Below are 23,453 nucleotides of genomic sequence, written 5' to 3' on the forward strand. Positions count from 1 at the left end.
CAGAGAAATGCAAGCAAGGCTGCTGACTATGGGGAAGTGTGGTATGATAAATAGTTTGAGAATCTGTTTATCATATAAGGGACAACTATACAAAACCATGGTAAGACTAGCTCTTCCGTGTGGATCAGAAACATGAGTGACCAAAGAAAGACACTTGAGAAAACATGAAGCCATTGAAAGGAGATGTTTGAGGACAGGGAGGGGACATTGCTGGACCACATGTGGAATGAGGTCATCAGGAGTGAGACCAAGATCTGCAGTATCAGAGACAATTGACAAAAGAGGAGTCTGAGATGGTATGGGAATGTACCAAGAATGGATGAAGGGAATCCTGTTAGGGAAGCATCACAGGACAAGATGAAATTCAATAAAAATGTGGATAGACCATGTATGGGAAGATGGAGTGGATATGGAATGAACATTGGACCACAGGTCTAGAAAAAAAACTGATCCAGCAACCAGGGAAAGGGAAAGAAGAGAGTTGTATGTATTGTGCTATCTTTGAGAAAACACACACAAAACACTAGTGTCATCTAAGAACCAAACTATTATTAGCCTAGCCTAGATCTTAGCCTAGGTTGGCAGTCTCAGTGGGACTCCTTTAAGTGATACTACTGAAGACAATGCCATCCCTTCAGAAATGGATTATAGACACAGCACCATGAAAAATTGCCCTAATTGTAACAAACCACATTAGAACAATGCATCTGTTTAGAAATCAGCAGGATACATCTGAATAATTAACAAATGAAGTAAACTATTATATTATTATTTTTGCATCCTTAGTTTTTAATGATATAGAAAGTTTCCATGACAAGAGCATACAAGTTAAACTGACTTCAATTTTTAGGAGTATTTCATCCTACTCGGTTGTAATATTCTTAATGGAGATGAGTGAATTGAACAATAAACGTGCTATTTATAGCACCAAGACCAGCCATATTCAAAGAGGCAAACATTTTTGAGTATCAGTCAGAAGACTGGTACCAATTATTAAGTGTTTAGTCATTTTGGATGCTGGCTACAGTTTGCCCTCAGGGCTTCCTAGAGAAAACTAAAACAAAAAACAAACCTCACACACCTCACATTATTCCCATTCCACACAAACACTAAACATTCAAGTTTCCCTAAACATAATGGGTGAAATCCTGGTTCTACTGAGGCCAAAGGGAGTTTTACCATTAACTTCAATGGTGCCAGGATTTCACTCAGCAGCCTCAGTATCTTGCATTTTGGCACAGGAATGTGAAAAACCCATAAGAAATGTGAGAAGCAGTTTCTCTTGCTGTGCAAAGTGGGTGGGAGCAAGCAGATTACATCCAACAGCGCTCGTTAGCTATCCAGTCAGACTCGGACATCTACGCTGCAATTGAACACCCGCTGCTGCCCCTGTCAGCTGAACTCGGACTCCTGGTGCTCGGGCTGTTTAACTGTGATGTAGACATTCAGGCTCAGTCTGCAGCTGAGGGACAGGGACCGGTACCCCCCGTCCCCACAAAGGAGCCCAAATCCCAGCTCCAGACAGAGCCTGAACATCTACAATCCAACTGTGGGTGTTTAATTACTGTGTAGACATACCCTGAGTTCACATACTGCACCCAGGGCTGGTTTGCCTGCTCTGATGCTCTGGCCATTGAGCCATGCTGCCAAAATACAGCCAGAACTATTCAATGAAAGGCATCAAAAAAACCATAGTAAAAACAAAAAAACCCACAATGCCTTTTGTCCCTCAGCCTGCTCTCATGATGCTGCCCATCTTCTAGCCACTCCCATTCACTGTTACCTTGAATTCCTGCTATCCTCTATCATTGAGCTGCAGGCCAAATTCTAGCCATTTCAGTAAGCTGCTGCTGCTAATGAAATGGAAACAACAGATGGCAGTGGAGTCATTGATGCAGAATCTTTATTACTGGAAATATTGCATGAGCCAGGAAGACTCAAGCAAGAGTCTCAGATTCCAGGGTCAGTTTGCAGAGATGACATTTAGCAAAACTAGCTTTTAACCAATGAAATGAAGACAACTGATACATTAGCCATTGACAATGATAGAACTCCACAATTCCATTTTTAGTGTTTTTTTCAGAATAGAAATGCATTTTGATATGTACAGTGTGAATTTAAAATTTATTGATGGTGTCCCCACTAGTGAGAAGATAATTTCTTTCAAACCAGTGCTTGTTGTTACACAGTCAGCATTTGTCTTGCCAAATGTAATGTCTTCATTCTCCTATATTCAATCTTCCAATACATCTGATAGATTTTTCAAAATTCTGTACATACCGGAAATAAACTACTACTGGATATTTTAAGGTTCAGAATAAAACAAATAAGTGTAACATGATGGGATTCTGTCCTGTTGAACATTTTCTTCCTAGCAGGCTTCGCTGTTAAAGCAAATAGCTCTCAGCTAATATGAACTTTTTCCTTCAACTTCAGTCTTTTTTGGGTTGCACCCAACTTTGTTTTTCAGGTTTGAACAAAAATCTGAGTGAAACAATTGAAATATCCAAGTTAGTTTTGCATGAGATCTATGAACTGGGAAAGGCTTTGTCAAAACTGGACCCAAGTTCACTTGAAAAAGTTAACTTCAGTAGAACTTTGACAAATCTTGTCTTAGTTTGTAAGGAGACTTGAAACTAGAAAGAGTTTGCACCAAGGTGCACTGTAAATACCTAGAAATATAGATATTGTACATCTCTAATTTTACCATTCATACTTGTCAATTTGGAAAACTTTTACACTTTTAATACCATAATGCTGACAGCAAAAATTAAGTATGACAGGGGGAGCTAGACAGGAATTACCAATTCCTTTCATATAGGCCCACAAGTCAGACTAAATTATTTCCCTTCTTCTCTGAAAGCAACCTAAACATGAAGAGATAAAACGGAGGAGAAAAGTTCAGTGTCCACTGTAATCCTTTGAAGTATCCAGTCCCTGTAAATAGAGCAACTTTACAGTGGAGTTCTAATGTCCTTGCCCTCTCACTCACACAAAAGAATAACTATCGATAAGAAAGCTCTTTGGAATTCAAGGAATTTTGTTTAAGCCCTATGACTCAGGACAATTTATATGTGCCTGCACACACACATGTATTCATACCCCCAGCTTTCCCACAGGGTTTTGCTTTATGGTTAGGACTCAAAGTAAAACTCAGCTCAAGTTGCTGAGTTTTGCTTGGTTTCCAAACAGAAACCAAAATACCAAGTTTTTAATAACTTCCACCCAAAAATCCTTGTCTAGCATTCACAGACAGAAAGATGCTGCTTGAAAGTAGCCAAGATCTTGGAAAAGAAAAGTACAGGGTTCATGGTGAAAACTCAAAACAGGCAAAATTCATCTATTTTTAAGTTATGATATGAAAATTTTGCAGAGATCTAGTCGATAACAAAAATCAACAGACAACTGTTGCATGTTCAGATTTAGTAAGTTATGATGCCAAATAACTCAGCTGAAGGTTTCTAAGACAATTAAGCGATACTTAATACAGCACTATACAGAAAGCAGAAAGGAAACAGACGTACTAACTCTGTAACTGAAGTAGTGATGGCAGAATACTTAACTATCTTCCCAAAACTCACTCTTTATATACTAGTTTAGAAAAGAGAAAAATCTTCTTTCATGCTTTTTTCCAAGATTGGTTTTGCTGATATTTACTTACTTTGAATATTCCTAACCAATGAGCGAATGACATCCATAACCATACTTCATGGGGTCTGCTGCTCAGCACTCAACAGCACCTGCTCACATAAATCTGGGGAATTAGCTTGCCACTGTCCATGCCCTGGCCAACAATCACTCAGCCTATTGCATTTGTCTCTCACTCTGCAACCCCATTCTCACTGGTCAGGAGCTGCAGCACCTCGCCTTTATGGCTTAGCCCTCCGGCCAAGTCACCATCCTTCTGCCCGTCTAAGATATTATCAGAACCTCTTTCCTTGAATTCTCAGGCAGTCTCCATCCCCACTGTGTTGAGTATGCCACTCCTGCAGTAGCTGGTAGGGGAACCCAGGCCTGCCCTCAACACCAGATTCCAACCTAAGGACCCTCAAACCAGTAATTCAGTTCTATTCCTCTTGGCCTTACCGAGCCTACCCTGGGCTGCTTCCAACCCTGCCTCTCTCAGGCTTCTACTCTCCCCTTTGTATCAGGAAGTGTGACTGCAGACTCACCTCATTGCCTCTCCCTTCATTCCTCAATTCGTAGGCTTTACAGAAGTCACGCTTATTCCTACCCAGGTGAGCTTCATTCTCCATCTGTCTCTCTGCCCCTTAGCTCCCCAGCAGGTGCAGCCTAAGGCTAATTGGTCTCTCTCCACTTTAACCCCTTCCTTGCTGGTGTGGGGTGAACATCCCATCACACCATATGTATTCCTTAATGATTTAGGAAATACATTACTTAATGGATTGTTGTTACATTGATTACAGAGCATATTTGCTATACCATATGTTCCTTAACATTAATAATTGACAAAATGGGTATCAGTTACAGTGCATTTATGAGTATCCCTTATCAACTGCACCATGTTGTTCATTATTACATCTATAACAACACGCATCCCTTTATACACTATGCATGTATACAGAAAGGAGACCAAGATAAAAATGCCCTATTGACCATGAAGCTCTTTTCATGGTATCTGGTTTACATAAATAAGCTAAAAACACCTTTTGATAGATTTTATTAATCACAGAAAATATTGGACTAGATCAGCTAAATCAGAGTACAAAGCAAAGTGAATAATTAAGTACAATCCTACTGATTGATTACAGACCTGTTACTTTAGTTACTTTAACACAAAGCAATAAGTTCATCCTTAGGTTCAGTTTAAATATAAAGAACAACAAACACAAGCCATGATGGGAATTTGACTCACCTACAAAGAATCAGAGGGTTTTGATAGTTTGGTTCATTTACTAACAAAACACGGATTATAAATTAAAGGCAACGGAATTATCTACTGCCTTCTTTTTCTGAAAGAGAAAAATAACATTCCCAGAGTAATAGTAAGATCTTGGCTAGAGATTTATTGTGAAAACTATTCACATGCAAATGAACAAGGTGATCATCATAACTTAGTGCTATCAGCTGTAGTTAAAATACTCCCTTTTTTTTAACTTAAGTTTAACTTTTATATATACACCTGGTATAAAATTCTGGCTCTTGCCATTTATATCAATCACATTCTATATAGTTTAATCCAGACAGCATCGTATTCTGCATCTTGTGATGTGACATGCCACAATCAAACAATACAATAAAACTCAAAGGAAATGTAGAAGGAATGCAGGAAAATTGAGATTTGGATGCAGAATCTTCAAAATCAAGATGTTGTGTAATTATATGAAAAACATAAATTTTAATTACAAAAAGATTGTCAAAGATTTGAAGTCCAAGTGTTTCCTCCATCAAGCCCATAACTTCTGGTTGGCTTACGATTGGATGTCTTTCTAAAAGATATGCTCTGTTTTTAAAAAAAAAAAAAAATCAAGTCAGAGCATCTACCACATCCCTATCTCAATTGTTCCAATGACTAATTACATTCATGAAAAATTGTCTTAATTTTTCATAGATTCAGCTTCCAGGCTTGGATTTTCTTATGCCTTTGTCTGCTAGATTAAAGAGCCATCTGTTATCAGAAATCTTTTCCTTGTGTTGTTTCTTAGAAACTGATCAAATCACCTCTTAATTTAACAAAGTGAAGGTTAAGTAGATTAATTTTCCATTGAGAAAGTAAAGAAGCTCTTTTCCAGACCACAAAACATTCTTATAACTACTTTAGAAACTCTTTCCAATTTGTTAACATCCTTTTAAAACTGTGGACACCAGACCCAGACACAGTATTCCAATAAGGGTCTCATTAATGCTGTACACAGCGCTAATAACACCTCAACTTCTACATCCAAGGATTGTGTTCATTTTTTTTAACCATTGCATGACACTGTAGGAGCTGTTATTCAGTTGGCTACTCATCATGACCCCTAAGTACTGTTCTGACTCACTGCTTTCCAAAATACAGTTCCCCATTCTAGAAGTGTGACCTACATTTCTTCCTACCATGCACAAGAAAGATGCGTGATATGGTCAAGAAAATATAAAAGGTGGAAGATCCATTTCCATTTAAATCTGGGCTAGACAAAGCCTGGAAGACCATAGCAGCTGGCACACAGCATTTAGACAAATGAATAATAATCAATAATACAAAAACCATAGGAACCAACCTTGCATAGGCAGGAAAATTAACTAGATGAGTTAACAAGTCTGTTTCATAGTTCATTTCTGTGGATCCGTATTGCACAGAGAGCAGGGGAGAGAGATGTAACAGGAAAGATAATAAAAAGTTCATCTTGGAAGTATAACATTTGTTCAGAATTAATAAGGATTTTAAACTTTCACTTTATTTCCTGACTTGTCTTTCAAGCACCAGGGTGTTGTATTGTTGTCCTGCTCAATCAACGAGCATATGAGGCGTAGATTGAAACTGCAGATGCCATAAATTCTGTTTCCCTGCCAAATAGGCTGAAGCCAGGCTAATGAGAGTCATCCTCTTCCCCCCTGCAATCTGATGCCATGAGGAAATGTGCTTGCTGCAAGTTTAGATTTCACTGGGATGTAAGAAAGTTGTACCTATAAAAATAACCTAATAGTGACAAAGTCCATGTTCACAAAACCACAACATTTCCATGGATTAAATTAAAATTCTCTCTAATATATCATTAAGTAACACTGAATTTGTGCTGGGAGTTTTATGCTCTAATACTACCTCACGCTTCTTTTAACAATTTGTTTTTTTTCCCTTTTAGTTAAGGATAGCTAAGTGAAAATATTCAGTAAGGATACAATATGTTCACTGTGCTGATCCTTTGAGATTGGTATAGTTAACATTTTTCATCTCTCATTCGCCAAGAACTTTGTGCGAGTATAATGTAACTTAGTTTAATGTGTCATAAATTCTCCATTTTGCCAGCCAACTGATGTACAAGCTAACTAACAAGGTGATCTGTACATTATTGCTCATGCTGAAGGACTAATTTAATTCCTTGATTTTAGCATGCTCCATGACCCGCATACACAGCTGCATGTTGTCAGCCCTCAAGCTATGGCGCTGTATTAATTTCACATTTCTTTCTCTATCAGTACCATAACAGGGCGCAGACAGTGAGTGGCGATAACCCAAAGAAGCATAAGTAAACACTACATTTTGCTTTACTATGAATAAAATGCTGCACCATGGAACAAGGTTCATATACTGAATCTTATTCTGTTAACATCACTGAACCCTAAAATACTGGGGTAGGTGGTAAGCATTATAGGAAGAGGAAATAGGACATCAGGACAGCTGATTTATTAGACTTAATACTATTGTTTTGAACTCTTGCAATGTGATTTTCCTGGATTTCTGTTAAATACCATCTCGTCTTCTGCATACACAAATTACTCCATATAAACCATTATAGCAGAAACAACCCTACACCAACAAATACTCTGTCCTCCCCATGAAAAATAACAGTTTTACTTTTAGAAATGCATCTCATCTGCTCACTACCACAGGTTACCAGAAACTGATTGTCCCAATATGCCACTCTCTGAACTGGCTCCACATTGAATGCAGAGTCCAGTTCAAGGTTGCTGTACTGATTTTTAAGCCCCTTAGTGGTATTGGCCTCAACTTCCTCAGACTTTGCCTCTATTTTGGGAATGATTAGAGCTTTGCTTTCCGGGAAAAATTAAACAGTTGACAAGGAGAGGAAGATTCATATCTGCAGGAGACAGACTTTTCACAAGAGCTAGTCTGAGACTATGGATCTCATTACCAGACAAAATAAAAGAGTGGCCACCAACCTCTTTGTAGCCAGAGCTAAATGCAAAAACAATTTCTAATATACAGCTTTCCTGAGATAATCCTCTCAAACACATTGGCAGCCTCATGCTACATACACACTACATGAGGGTGCCTTTATACATATGTATATTTTAAAATTCCCAACAGTAATTTTAAGCTAGTTTCTGATGATTAGTTTTGTATTTAGTTTTCATTAAAAGTCATAAGATACCATGATCCTGGGCTACTTTGTAAAAACCTAGAAAGATTAATGAATAAAAAGGTATTAGTCCACTGGAACACAGGCAGAAACAAAACTTTCTTAATTGGAATTTCTAAAATGCTGGATAATCTGATTGCTATCTTCCCAGGAATCTCAAATTTCTAATTTGTGCAATGCTCCACTGCAGCATTAAGGGCATCTGCGTCATACCTTTAAATTAAGAACTGGCTTTCAAGGGGCTTTACAATGCTAATTTCTTTTCAAGGAAGTGGGAATCATCCCTACTACTGGAAGTATCACCATAATATAGAAACTCTGTGCACCTAGCAGTCATGTCAGATGTAGAACATGCTGGCACAAGTAAATGTCCACTAGCACTGCACAGCTGTGTAATAGAGAAATACATAAAACAGAGAATATGTGGGATTATTTAGTAGCAGATTATTTTTTCCTGAAGATTTCTATAAACCATCAGCAGCTCTTTAAGAAAATAATAACTCAAAGGGAAGCATATACGGAGTCATCAGTTGAATCAGTGACTGGAAATATAATGTCACATTATTTCTTGAATCACAAATATCCAGGTCACACTTAATATTAAGGTTCAATTTATAAATATTTTATAAGGTATTAACAGAAGTTTTAATACATGGTTAATCAATTGTTATGGAGTTGAATAAATTGATTACTCCGATGGCTTTTGACCATTTGCAAACACTTTCTACTAATGTTTTTATAACCATATATAGGACATATTAATCAGGTATGTAACATGCTTACAGTATCCATGAATCATTTATAAATGTCTTCATTTGTAAGTATTCTTTGTCTTTTGAACTCAAAATGAAGGATGATTAGAATTTACATAAACAAAACTGTGGGCCAAATTCAGACTTCAGTTATGCATGTGCAGTTCCCATTCAAAACATGAATGCTGCATATGCATATCGGAGCAAATATGTCCCCCAAAGCCTTACTACAGCTAAGGACAGCCTCTTCGCTAGTGTATATCCGTCCAACTCCATTATTTGTCCCTTTATTGCATTTGAAAAGCTTGTAAATACCTTAACCTAAGCAAATTTGATATTAATGGTTTGTCCTGCTGAAAAGGTGACATTCAGAAGATATAATGGAAGAAACGCTCAAGGTTTAGATGAACCTGTGTAAGACTCTTGAGGTAAAGTGTATGTATCTCTCAGGGACAGAGGATAAAGGGATATTTTTAAATCATGGATTACATTCTTCTTTGCTAGAACAGGCTCTTGTTGACAGCAGTATTTCATCTTGTTGACAAATTTTGCTTACTCTGATAGAAAGTCATTCCTTGCTGTAACTCAGTTGAAATCCAATGCACTATATAGAGATAGTGCTCCGTTCTGAACTATTTTCACCAAAGTGCTATCTTGCTTTTAGATGAGTCTGGAAAGAAAATGTGTAGGCACTCGATTTCAGTAGTGGAGCAGATTTTATAATTGGAGTTTCCAGAGAGAAAGACTTTAAGAGTATTGGCCACTAAGTCTCAGTCATCTCTCCTCCACATACATATATAAAAACTAAAGTAAAATAAAAATGATGGTCTACCTGCTTCCCAGTTATATAGTTTCAGCCTTCTCACTGACAGCAGAGTATCAGGAAGAATTCCACATATTTGCTTCATTCTAGGCATCTGAAGAATCATTAAAGCATCAGCTCCATTAGGACATGAATTTGCTATCCAGGTTATCTACCAGTTCCACTGCTTTGCACCATAGGGTCTCTGATCCCTGAGTGGAGTCTCTAATTAGCACAATACAATATTAAATAATAAGATATATAAGCAGAAATGGATTCAAGGGACATTTCACTGTTGCAAAGAAACCAAGATCCAGATATCTGAAGTCAACACAACCAAAAGCCACATCATTAAGTTTGATAGAAACCACAAGATCTCAGTCTCATGCTAATATCTAACTAGTGCTTGATGAATTGTCAGCAAACCCTTTATTTATCCATAGTCTCATCTCTGCAAAGACCCACAATCTGATCTGCATCAGTGATGCTCGATCAACATCAGTGCAATCCCTGTATAGAAGAGCTCACAATTTCTGATGACTCCACACTTCATAGTCCTAGAATGTGCTCCCCTCTAATCTCAAACCTAAAAGGTTTCTTTAGAACAACAAAACTCTTTGGAGGACATCCACTCAGTCTGTAGATCAAGGGAAGTGGCCAGCCTTGGAATCCTGTTGATCTACCAAACATCTTGCAGCAAGGATTTCCTAATACAATTAGGACAGAAAATATTGGGCTTAGTATCAAGACCCCCTAAAAACTCGTAACTTCTACATCCACTCAAACAAAACCTGTAATACACAAGCCAGTAACCTCTTATCTATGCTAGCCAATATAAGATCCACAGAGCATTTTTTGACCCATCCACAACATGGAGCACATTAGCTTAAAGATGATCACGGATGGTCAAAAAACATCACCTGTATCCTGAAGCATCCCTACAGATTTAGAGAAAATACCATAGAAATATTATTCCGCTATGCTATTTGAGAACACTACTTTGTGTTCTCTACCAGTCAGAACAATCTTTCTGCACTAATGTAGGACAGGAAATAAATAACCATATTATCATGTATATTGACCATAAGAAATCCTCTCTCTATGTATCCATGAATGTTTTTTTTTCCCCCCGGCATATGTTTCTGAAAACCTGTCTACTATGCTTTTATTGTTATTGGTGTGGGAGATAAGAGAAGACATTTTTCAATATATACAGAGAAAACAAATACATTAATGGAATAAATATTTAAGTTACAAAATCTGTGATATGTACTAGGAGTTATTTGAGGAGTTACTAGCATGACATTTCCCTAGGAGGTGTAAAAGCAGCAGTGTTTAGAAGTGACAGTTCCTATTTCTAACTATCTAATTTTACGTATTCTGGTACAGCCACAGATACCATTTTAATCAAATATGAAAGATACAGAAAGTGTTTCACCTTTACCTTAAAGTAGGTATGAGTATTTCATATCTCTGCTCTAATATTATTTTGGACAAAATTTTGTCCAAGAGTGGGCCAACCCTAGATTGGTGCTGATCAGTTCCCATTGATTTAAAGGGAGTTGCAAAATGCTCAGAAGCATACAGGACATGATCCTATAGTTTTCAAAATGGATATAGAAATCTTTTGTCTGTTTTCCTCATTATTTCTTCTGAGTTTTGTTTTGAACAAATAATAAAGGGGATTGCAACAGGATTACAGAGTGGGGAAACAAATTAAATGTTGCCTCTCAAAAATTCTCTCTGCAGTGCCGTTTTCCATGATGGAAACAATTAGTCTCTCTCAGTCCTGTGGTTGGCTGGTTGTTTTTTAAAATCAGATTGACCTGATTAAAACAGAATCCATCAACAAAAAGATTCCCCTGTCATCAGGGTGGCCACACAGATCTAATTCTCTACTATATCGCAATGAGGTAAGGGAGTTAAGAATGAGTCCTGGTCCCTTCCTCTCCAGGTGGAAGGAATATCCTCCTTCCCAGAAGCACTCCCACATCCCATTAGAAGTTTTAGCTTCTTACAGTTTCCCCTTCACAAAGCACAACTATTGGCTCAACTTTCAATTTTCTAATGGGCTGCAGCTGTCAGGCCCTTCTTCCAGGCCTAACATCTAATATGAGTTGTGTTTCTTCCTTTGCAACTGAGTTAGCTCAATATGATCGAAAAAAACCAAAACCCTTAATACCCACACAGATACATATGAATACCCTTAAACACCTTTCAAGTCATGTGACATGGTTATGTTCTAATTTAGGCTCCAATCTATGCTAGAACAAAACCCTCTAATTTAACTGAGAAGGTGTTAAACTAGGTGTACATGGATGTTAAGGAGGCTTTTCCTATCACGTTATGTTAACGAATGACCATAGCACTCCCTATCTATGTAGACAGATCCCAGACACTGGGCTTTTCCTCTTAGCCCAAAGGTTACCCTCATCATGATTAAGCAGAAAATAGAACACACACCAATACAGGCATCTTCTGAATGTTTATGTTGCCAGTTGGAAAATATGTTTTTTTAAAGCAAGAATAGACCCTGGGGTGAAAAAGTTAGCCCTACTGATGTCAGTAGCAACAAGGCTAGGATTTTACTATTGATGTTTTGCCAAAAAAGTTACAATTGGCTTTGGTTCAGTGTGGTTTTTTTTTTTTTTTTTTTTTTTTTTTTTTTAAATAAAGACTTTGGCTAACTGTCTAGGCAATTACATCGTCCCCATCATAGCATTAATCGTGCTCACCCGTTACTTTTCTTTCACAGATCTTAACATTTTTAAAATTCCAGCAGAAGTTAAAAGATGAACTGCTGGGAATCATAATAGAAATCCTGGTCTTATGAGACACAGATTTAATGTTGACAGGCCAACAGGCTTGGATAAGCTTCAGATAAGCAACCAAACGTTGATCATTTTAACACTTGCCCATAATTAGCTGCAAGTATAATTTGTTCTACCTTCTAAACCCCTTCTGGCCCTATATGCATATTGATCCAGCAAGAGAAAAAAGCAATATCAAATTAGTTTACAAGTCATCTAAGCTTGAAGACCTGATGCTGTAACACATTCTAATGTCAGCAGAATTGTGCTTTCTGGTTCGTTTTTTTTTTTTTTTTTTAAAAACACGTAAAATACAAACAAAACAAAAACCTCTTCATAGATTCCATTTCCTGATTTCCATATATGCTGATGTATGCTAATCAATTTTTATTCCCCAGATAAAGAGTTAGAAAGCCAGCTGTTTAGTCTTTAAACTACAGTCTACTTCAACTAACCTAATCTAATCCTGCTGTAGCATTTGTACCTTCAGGCTATTCTGTTCTTCACATTTTACAGAATGAATGCACAGTGAGGTATTATTGGTCACAATTATAGGTGGAACACAAGTGCAATTTGCCATAGATTCACATGTGTTCATTATTTAGGTCACTTTGCATTTCAGTGTGACTGTCAGACTTGTTTACCCTGCAGTGGCTTTCCACCAAGCTGGAGCCTATAATGGAATATTTATGTACATGTGGACCTTTTTAAAAGTACATTATCCTGGGAGATTTGATACTGAAACTAGCATACAGTATGTTATACACATTTGGAATGCTGGAATGACCTTTACTCTGCAAAGTGGTAAGCAGGTGACTGAAACAGTTTGGGTGCAGTCTCCGTATGTATTCAGAAACTTACATTGCTGCCTATCACCAAGCATACAGGTGCCCAACTTCATAAAAGCAATCACTTATCAAATGAAATACCAGCCTTTATCAAAACAAAAAATGAACAAACAACAGCCCCCCGCACTCCCTCAGCTCAGCTAAACCAACCATCTTTCAGAGGAATCACCCTGCCGATAAAACTCAGCGCTAAGCTCTGAAACTTCTTTCCCACATACATGTAGGATCAGGCACCGCTAGTCACACTGCACCATAGAAATCTATTCTATTCTCCTTATCTACACACATCCCTCTGTTAATAACAGTAGGATTTATGTGTTTAGAGGAGTGGAAAACAGACACTATATTTTTGCCCACTGTGCATGGATGCTGGCTGCTTGTATGACAAATTAATAGGATTGGGTTTTTTTAAGACATTTAAAATATTTGTTTGTTTTTTTTAAAAAAAAACCCATGAACTTTACAACAGAAGAAGAAAGTGTTCACAGACAAGGGTATTTAAACTGTTTACAATACCAACTACATTCTTAACTTGGAGGGCAGAAAGCTAATGTTCATCTTTATCTCATTCTGGCTGCATTTACACACACACAGTTATAGCATATTAACACAGAATTCAGTTGCCCCAAAGGAAAAATCCTCCAGATCGCTCACCGTTAAAACATAAGTTGTACAAGATGTCCCTTATAAGTCCAAAATCAGTATCACAATAAGAAGACTGTGTATGAGATATTCTGAAATTTCCAGTGGGCACAAGTCGTTCCCTGCTATAGGGAATCTTTACTGCAGTACAGTGCTGCTGTGTGGGGATAAAGCTAGGAGCCTGCATAGATATTCTCTCAGTTGTAGTGCAGCATTAAGGCATGCCTGTGCCCCACCATCCCTAGGGGATTTGGAGAGGGTATGGAAAGGCCATTCCATCCCAGAAAACAGGGACACATCAAAAACGGTGGAGGCTACTAAATCTGCAGTAGCAGCCACTGAACAAATTTGCAGCATAGAAGAAGAATTTCTTTCCCGCCCTCACTGATATCCCCAGCTCAAAAAAGCTGAGCTCCCATTGGTTCCATCCCTTTCAGGATATCCAAATGTTCCTCCCACATAAAGATCTAGGCCCTGATCCAAGATCCTAATAAACTGAATGTTTTGTGGCTATGGGCCCTAGTGACTGTGATGACTTCAAGACTAGATAAAGTAACTTCCCCTACCAGGGACTCTGTCAAGACCAGCCAATCAAACTCCTACTTTGACAAAAGGTGGTGGCCCCTTTAAATGGGAGTAGCCACAGATAGAGCACTGTGTCTGTGCTATAGTCTCTAATGCCCATTTGCTTCCAAATTCAATTCAAGGATCTGGTCTAAACCATTAAGACCTTTAATGGCTGAAATCAGGCTATTTTAGTCCATGCCTTTCAATTTACAATCATTTAAGGTTAATGCAATCAGCATTAACTAACCATGTAAATTAACCATGGCCAGTGTGAAACTTTTGGGAGCTGATTACAATTTAGGAAGCTAGGTCTGTTTTAATTTAGATGGAATATATGGGACAAAAGGTATTAACATATAACAGTCACTAGCCGACATTGAAGAGGGTTAAACATGGTCTGGGGTTTGGTAATCAGAGACTGCAGCCTGCTTGGTAAAGACATGATTAAAAAGCCTTTTAATCCTTTATTAAAAATACAGAGACTAAGGAAAAGCATTTAATGCATTTGAAATGTGAAGTATTAGGTAAGACTTTCATCTTAACATTTCTTGTTTCCTTTTCTTTTAGCTGGAGAGAGTTTTTAGAAGGAAAAAATTCCTTGTATGACAGTCTTTTTGATCAGTGGTTCTCAACCTTTCCAGACTACTTGAACCCCTTTCAGGAGTCTGATTTGTCTTGCATACCCCAAAGTTTCACTTTCCTTAAACTACTTGCTTACAAAATCATACATAAAAATACAAAACTATCACAGCAAATTATCATTGAAAAATTGCATACTTTCTCTTTTTACCATTATAATATAAATCAATTGGAATATAAATATTGTACTTACACTTCATTATATAGTATACAGAGCAGTATAAACAAGTGATTGTCTGTATGTAATTTTGATTTATACTGACTTTGTTTAGTTTTACAACAGGCTACATAAAAAGCACTAGCAAATATCTAAATGAGTTGATGGACCCCCTGGAAAACCTCTGTCTACTTCTGGTTGAGAACCATTGTTTTAGATGGCATCAGCTGACCCTGTTGTTGTGGCTATCATTAAAAGCCAATCCTATTTCCTTTCATGTGATGTTTCAAATTCAGCTGGAGCTGGTAGGGTGGGGATGATGTTATCTGGATCCCTCTCTGTGGCCCCCTCTGGTCAGGACAACCCTGAGGATTAATACTAAGAATCCCCTGGGCCCCATGAGATGGTGAGGGTAGCAGCCATGATAGTGACATTCGCTCCAGTAGCCTTTTTCTGTTCTTACCTATTTTCCACCCAAAGTATCTTCCTTCCCAAAAGGGACTGATGCATAGAATAGCCTATTTTATCCACCAATTAGACCTAATATCAAACACACCAATTTTTGTTAATTAATTTCCAGTTCCACATCTTCTGTTTCACGAAGCATGATTTTAACATAGTCCTTGAACCATATCTGTAGGCCCTTTTGGTTAGACTAATACATCTGTCTCCTTTTTTAATTCTCTCCACCACCTTGCCAACCAGCTTTGTTGTTATAGGTTATTGTGATGTCTTATGAACTTTCACATACTTTTTACAGTTGAGTTCACAGTGAGTAAATTTGTAGGCCCTATTATCACAACAGGTCCTACATTATGGAACAGCTTCATAGAGAAGATCAGAATGTGATCTAGGCCCTTCTTCAGAGCCAATGAAAAAATGTACCATATTGCAGGTGCCCATCCGCAATAAAAGAATCCAAAAAAAATTATAAGCAACCAAATTTTAGGACAGTGAGAACACAGCCTTCTTTTCTTTATAATCCTATGCTACTTTGAATTTACTAACTTAATATAAAAGTGATTGGCAGCCTAGAAATAGCTGGATTAGTTTAGACAGACATCACTCAAACCACATGGGTCTAAACAGTTATTTTTCATTTAAGCTTGACTAAATCCAAGGTTTGATGACGTTTTTAAATGGGATGGCCCAAAACAGGGGATCAGTGTAACATTAAGCAAGTGTTGCAAGGGAAGTGGGTGATGAAGACTCACAAGTTGAAAGGAAAAGTGTGGAGGATAACAAACGTTGATAAATGATGTACCCCCGTGTACCAGATATGTCTGTCAGCACCTGGGCAGCAGAGTCTTTGACAAACATCTTTAGGGCACTTTAAGAATTTTTTTTTTTTAAATACATTCTGCATTCCACAGCTCTTCTGTTTGCAATTATTTATACCTATCTTAATTAAGCAAGGGAGTCTAAGAGATGAACTATGCTATTTCTGTTTCTTTAATGTTTGCTAGTTTATGATGTGACCTTTAAAACAGCTGTATAATAATATAATTTAAGAGGTGTATGACTGCATTATGCACTAACTATTGCCACTCAAACACACTGACAAAAGTTATTGGACATTCTGAATCGGCTATAATCTGGGTGAAACAGACAATGAGAGTTTGCAGAGCACAACCTGTAATTGCTTAGTTATACTCTCACCTGACTTCAACACGAAATGAAGAGACTGTACCCCAGAAGTACAGACTGTGTGTCCATAGCAATTTTTCAGATGTATCATATGATCAAGCCCTGAACCGACATCTTGTGGCGTCCTCTCACATGTACCACTGAAGCTTTTTCTTCAATCCAGTTCTCTCACACAAAGGTCAGGATTTATTAAATTAGAACATCACAACTGAAACTGAATGTTAGGCTGAACTGCTAGGCATCAAAAATTAACCTGCTCTACCTAAGAGATGACACCAGAAATGCAAGACTGGCAACTGACAAAACAAAGAAGGATAAGACCCCCCAAAAAAAAAAAACCCCACAACACAATTTAAACCATGGGAGGAAAAGAAGAAAGATGTTAGAGAATGGTGAATTTTAAAGTAAATGTGTACATCAATTAACTCAAGGTTATCCCAGTGGAACTTCCACTTGAAAATATGCAACTGGTTTGAAGTCACCAACTAACTGGAACAAACCAGTGGATCTATTGGTTTATTCCTGGATCTACTGGTACTCATATTTAAACAAATAGGGATTAGCAGAAAAAAACCAAAAAAATAATGATTTTAATGGAGTTTGCTGTATTTCCACTATGGGTTACAGACTTCCAGGTTAAGGTCCACATCCCAAGGGTTAAAGGTGCTATTATTTGAAATGTTATTTGAAAAGTTTCATGTTCAGAGACTTATTATTCAGATTTATAGAAGGGAACTAAAGATGACACACACAAGATTAAGGAAGTCACAAAGGTAAGGACCATTATTAATAAGAATATATTTCAGAAAGGGGATGAAAAAAGAGCTGAAGGCAGAGAAATAAACTGGTGTATTTTTTTTTTCCAGAGGTGTATTGGTTTTATTGTTCCAGGAGCTAAGCTCTCACATGGAAAGAGAAAAAAAAAATTCTATACTGATTAGGTGGTGCTAGAAGGGGATTGGGTGGGGGGTAGTACGATTGTTTGCTTAGTATTGGAATTGTACTGACTATGGTCTGGGAAAAGAGAAAGCATGTTGCAGAAATTAGATGGAGGGAGAAGTAGCAGAGGCTTATGCAAATCAATAGAAAGAAAAGGACAGGAAAAGTAGAGAGGCATAAAGAAGTTGATATATAGGAAAAAATAAGGAAAAAGCCTTATGTGCTTACTGAGAGAGAGAGAGAGAGAGAGGAAATGGATGACAAAGGAGTGATTTCCCCACCCCCTCCACTATAAATGCTAGGGCCTCAACTACCTACTTAAGAGTGAAGAACACCTTATTAGACAATAAAAAAAGAACATAGCAGGAAAGGTCTTTGTACAAGAATCACAATTTAGAATCTGGGCAAAACTAGGTAATTGAATAAACCAGGCCTATATTTTTCAGTGAAGATAAAGGGGAGAGGAATAACATCCCTTTTCAGCTCACAGCCCAAAAAAGAAGTAAAATCTTTGAAAGGCAAAGGACTTATTATGAGAAGACAAATAACTTGGTGGGAACAAGGAAGTAGTTGATAGATGAGAGGTGGAACCTTTAATAGAAGATGGACTGTGGATTGTTTGTAATTGCCTGTGTTCAAGGACTGGTGTATATCATGTAAATAGTGAAATTACACTAAGAAAATACCCTGAATCCATGTCACTGATTTATCCTCAAAGGGGAAAATCATCTGCAAGGCCTGATATTTGCTACCCTTGGCAGAAGGGCAACCATAATATCCCTAGTGCTGTGGAAGATGTGACAAGATAATCAAACAACAAAACAGGAGGATGGCTATCTAACAATTACAAAATAAAAATTCCTTTGTTTGAAAATGAATTACAGCAAATTAAAGGGTATCAAATGTACACTTCTAAAATTCTGTGTTTTAGACAACTAAAAGTGAATAAGGATCTACGTTGCATTTTTTTTATACTATCCGTATATTAACACAGTGATTTACAAGTCTTCCTTTAAGGATATTAGTGTGTGTTGAGATTTCTAAAAAGAAAGATGGTAATTTCAGATATTGATTTTGGGTGGTTAATTAGCGAGTCAGCATATCAAAGAATCAAGAGGTTTCAAAGCACTGCCAAGACATGTTCATTTTGTTCTTCATGTTAGTATTTCCCTCTTCAAACTCCTTTGGACGTTACTCATATTTTCCTGTTGCTTCATTGAATGATAAAGTGAAGATAATTTTGATTCACAAGTACATTATTAAAGGTAGATTTGAACAACATTGTAACTGAATCTCATTAAATCCTCCCATAGAAGAGGCCCTCAGAATATTTTTAACAACTTCTGAAAGACTGAAAAATGAAAGCTATCTTGATATCCTGCTATCCAAACTTTACAATCCAGGCTGTTTCAGTTTCTTTCAAAGCGGAAAAAAACAAGAGAGAATATTGTGTGAAAGTGAAATTAGAATGTGAAAAAAAGTTATGAGCGAGGTTATAATCATTTTCCCCTTCTTTAAATAATATTAATCTCTTTCATATACAGTAATTTACTGGGAGAGAACCATCAGTAATTGATACACAGAGGTAAAGAGAATTCATTTCCAGCCCACTGTGTGCTTTATTTTACTCTGAGGAGAAAAGAAGAGTGAAAATTATTTTTCTGGGGTAAAATTACATTTGGGATTCAATAGCCAGACAGTGTTTACACTAATTGCTAACGACACACCCAGGGATACAAAATCCATTCTATGAATCTGGCAAAGAGGAAACCTAATTATTATCATTGAGACATTTATGCCATAGCATCCTCTTTTTCCATTGTATTAGTGTAACTAACAAAAATGTGTCCAATTACTGTTCCTTTAAGGACTTACATAAATTCCAGACCAAGACCATACAAACTATCAAATTGCAGGCAATTGAGTGCGAACCATATGTTTACATATAGAAATCAAATGTAGTGTAAAATCATACATTTATTTTACCCTCCTTTGCAGACTGTGTTTTTTCATAAACCCCAAATGGAGTTCTTAGTGTCATGCACCAACACCCAATAAATTCATGTAAATCAGACCATTAACTGACCCAATATTGTAAATGTGAAGGACGCAAGTTTTGAGGGGTTTACTTATGAGCACACAAATTCTCATTATAGGTGAGGGGGAAATCCAAAAGAAACAGCTACATATCTCTGTGATCACCTTGTCTATTGTAACTTTGTTCTTGTCTGCTACAGCTACACAAACACATGTCATAGCTTGGGCCTAATTTTAGCTACCACAAGAGACTAGGCAGGCCCACTGATGTCTCTAGCTTTGATTTGGGCTCATTGTACTTTCTGGCACCCATTGCCTAAACCTTTATTTATAAATAAATGATCAAGACACACATCACATTTCAACATCTAGGTACAAATAACTATTTTCCAAACATCACCTAGGTATGATTCCCAGTGCAGTCAACTCCAAAGATACACAATATTGAAGGCTTTTTGTGTAAGATACTGTGCATACTTCTGTTTCAAATTTGACTGTGTTCTTGTGAAGTGATAGGAAAGGTAACAGAATACCTAAAGTCTACAATCAGACTGTTTTATTTCACATACAACAAAATGTGAGTGAGTGATCAAAAGGCAGCTCAAAGCCTGAAATAATAATTGGTTACTAAAGAGCCTATTCCTGAAGAGTGAAGTTTAAAATTTTTGTGGTTGGTTTAACAACAAAACACAAACATTAAGTCTCCTACCCCTTTAAGACTCAAACATTTCTTTCAGCCATATTCCAAAATAAAAGCACTTTTTATGAACATAACATCCTAATATCATGCCCTAGAAGTACTTGAGAGTCAGGTGCTTCTTACAATCAAATACAAAAGTAAAAAGATTAAACTCACTCACTTATTCATTAAGCAGGCCTTCTTAGTGACAATATAAGTTAACTCTGGTCTGTGCCTGGATCCAAACGCTTTTCCAGATCAGAAAAAGTCAGACCTGCCTGCACTGGAGCATCTACCCAGTAGAACAAGGCAGCACACAGTGAGATCAATTAACCTGATAGGCTGCACCTGGGGAAGAGCCAGTGCTTGACTGCTGATTGAAGATGGAACCCAGCTGAGATGGAACAGACAGGGCTGATAGAAAGCTAGGAAGCTGACAACAGAAAGGGCCTATAAAGGGAGTAGACTAAGTATGGAAGCAGAAGAAAAGTATTTCTAGGATTACAGAATTAGATAATCTGTAATCCCTCCTTGGAAAGAGGGAATTTGGTCTGATAAATTCAGGGGGATGTCAGAAAATAAGAACAAAGAAGTAGGCAAGGGGCCAGAAGAAACAACAGGGTCTCAGAACAACATTTCTGGATATAGGGTCTCTGCACTGGAACACAGAGTAGTGAGAGAGCCAGGGTTCTCCTAAAAGCTGTTGATGGAAAGCTGAAGAGTGCCTGGAACAGTTGTCTAATGGTGATGGGACTTCATAACCTGAAATGGAATGACCACAATGACTTGGGTGGAGAGCTGAGCCCTGGAGTGTGAGGGACATGGGGTGAGGAAGGGAGCACCAGAACTGGAAGGAGCTAGTATCCTAAGCAGGCAGGAGGAGGTGCCCTAGCAGTGAGTGAAACCCATGACAGGGCCCTCAATAAAATATGAATAAACTTTTTTGCTAACATGCATCCATTCAAACAACATGTTGCTAAACATCTGCATCCTCCAAATTGGAAAGCCCCTTCTACCCTGAGGGCTAAATATCTCCTTTTCTAACACAATTTCATACCTTTTGCCTTATGTTCCTCCTCCTCTATGATTTTCTTCAAACTTCCTCCTGGCTCTGTTTCCTTGCTTGATCTCTATACATCCCATTCATGGCATCCCTCAAGCTTCCCTCTACCCCATTTTTTCTCTGGCTCTCTTCCCTACCAGCTTCCAACACACTCACTTCCTGCAAAATGAATAAACCAGGGATGGACAGGAGAAATTTGAGCCTGATTCTGTCAGGTTGCCAGCAGCTAGGATAGACAGTGGCCTGTAATGGCAATTGGGTGCAGGTAGTAAATACACACACAAAACAATCTTAGCAAGGGAAACAGAGGACTGGAAACTGGAGATAGAGGTAGAAAGCAGGAGGTTAAGTGGCTCTGGAAGAAAAAAAAAATCTACTTTTTCCTTGTAATCCAGGGTTTTTTCAGGCAGCTTCCTTTTGATTTCCAGGGGCTTAGTGTGCCTCAGCTAGTTGCTCTATATTCATGATCAGCATGCCATGCTAATGGGAGGGCCATGTCATCTTTGAACATATAAAATTTTCAGCTCCTTCCTTGCCTGTCAGGATGCATGGTATTGTAGATCCCATCTCATGATCCATTGATAGTAGAATAGTATCTTGAGGACTGGTAAATGGGAGGCATTCTGCATTCATTGCAATCTATGAAAACCTTCACTAAATGCTAGGAAAATATATTGTGAAACTGTTCAGTCCAGGAGCAGGCTTCATATGTCGTTAAGGCTAAGAATTTTGATCACTGAGATTTTATATCTATATTTATTAGTTAACATAACTAACCTATTATTACTGTGTTGCAGATACAACTGAACAATCTAACTCCTAATATGCAATTAACAAATCATTGACTATCACAATGGACTACCAATGTATTATGAACTGTTCTGGGCATGGAAATAACAGAAACCGACTGTTTGAGTGTCTTGTTTGTTTTATTAAGTAAAATATGCTTTAAACAAGTTACCTACCATACAGCATTTCAGAATAAAAGTGAGCTGAGAACCATCCCTATGTAACCGCCAAAACAGATAACTCTACTTTTTCTTACCCACAAACCTGGTGCACTCAGTTTGTTACTGTGTATTACAGACGACATGCTGAATCGTGAACCTGAGGTTATAGTAAAATTGGATGCAAGGTAAACTACTTATCCCCACATCACAGAAAAATACTTACCCTCATATTTTTCCTGTATCCTTCATTATAAGTCTTTTCTGTATATTTAAAAGGCCTGCCATTTGGCCCTGGGAAGATTTAGAACTCCTGAGAGCATCAGTGTTACTGTACTTTTAGTTCAACCTTTTTTTATTCACTACTGAGCAGAGATGAATCAGCAGGTGGCATTCTTTCCTCTGAGTTAATACTGAAGCAGTACCTCCACATGATATGAAGGAAAACTGTGCTGCAGAAATATTTTTAAGGATAACCGACAATACATATTTTGATCCCTTGTAGTTATTGCAAAAACAAAAAAAAAAAAGGCAATTTTCACATGGGTCAAGGGAGAAAACCTAGTTGCCCTAAGTAAATTTCATTTTTCCATCTTCAGTTCTCCTATACCTTCATTTGGATACACTACACTGTCTGTGTTGAACTCTTGTAATGTGTAGTGACTGTATACATTTCACTGATACATTAAGTGAGCCAAGCGTAAGGTATAATTCTGCATTGTTGCACCCTTTTGATTCCCACTGAAGTCAATTAATGTTGTGTGCACACCAGGACTAAATGAAAGGCATTGTCACATGTTTTAATAAAGGTCTTTTACTATGATTTTCAGTCCTCTGTCTGATACAAATATTAAGGGATTTGCTGAATGAGCCTTTTTACAT

At 37.6% G+C, this 23,453-nt stretch overlaps 1 protein-coding gene across 2 annotated transcripts in view; it reads right to left on the minus strand.

Moving 5' to 3' along the window:
• The window catches only part of LOC137154613 (contactin-associated protein-like 2), a 309,210-nt gene extending 288,379 nt beyond the window's left edge, over positions 1-20,831 (minus strand). For both annotated transcript variants that reach the window (XM_067550350.1, XM_067550348.1), the window contains exon 1: positions 20,743-20,831. The gene's annotated coding sequence lies outside the window, so the exon portion shown is untranslated. The remainder of the gene's footprint in view (positions 1-20,742) is intronic.
• Positions 20,832-23,453: the final 2,622 nt, after the last annotated feature.

The sequence above is a fragment of the Emydura macquarii genome, unplaced genomic scaffold (assembly GCF_026122565.2).
Source record: "Emydura macquarii macquarii isolate MOO-44397 ecotype Brisbane River unplaced genomic scaffold, CSIRO-AGI_Emac_v2 contig_1263, whole genome shotgun sequence".
Taxonomy (NCBI): Eukaryota; Metazoa; Chordata; order Testudines; family Chelidae; genus Emydura; species Emydura macquarii.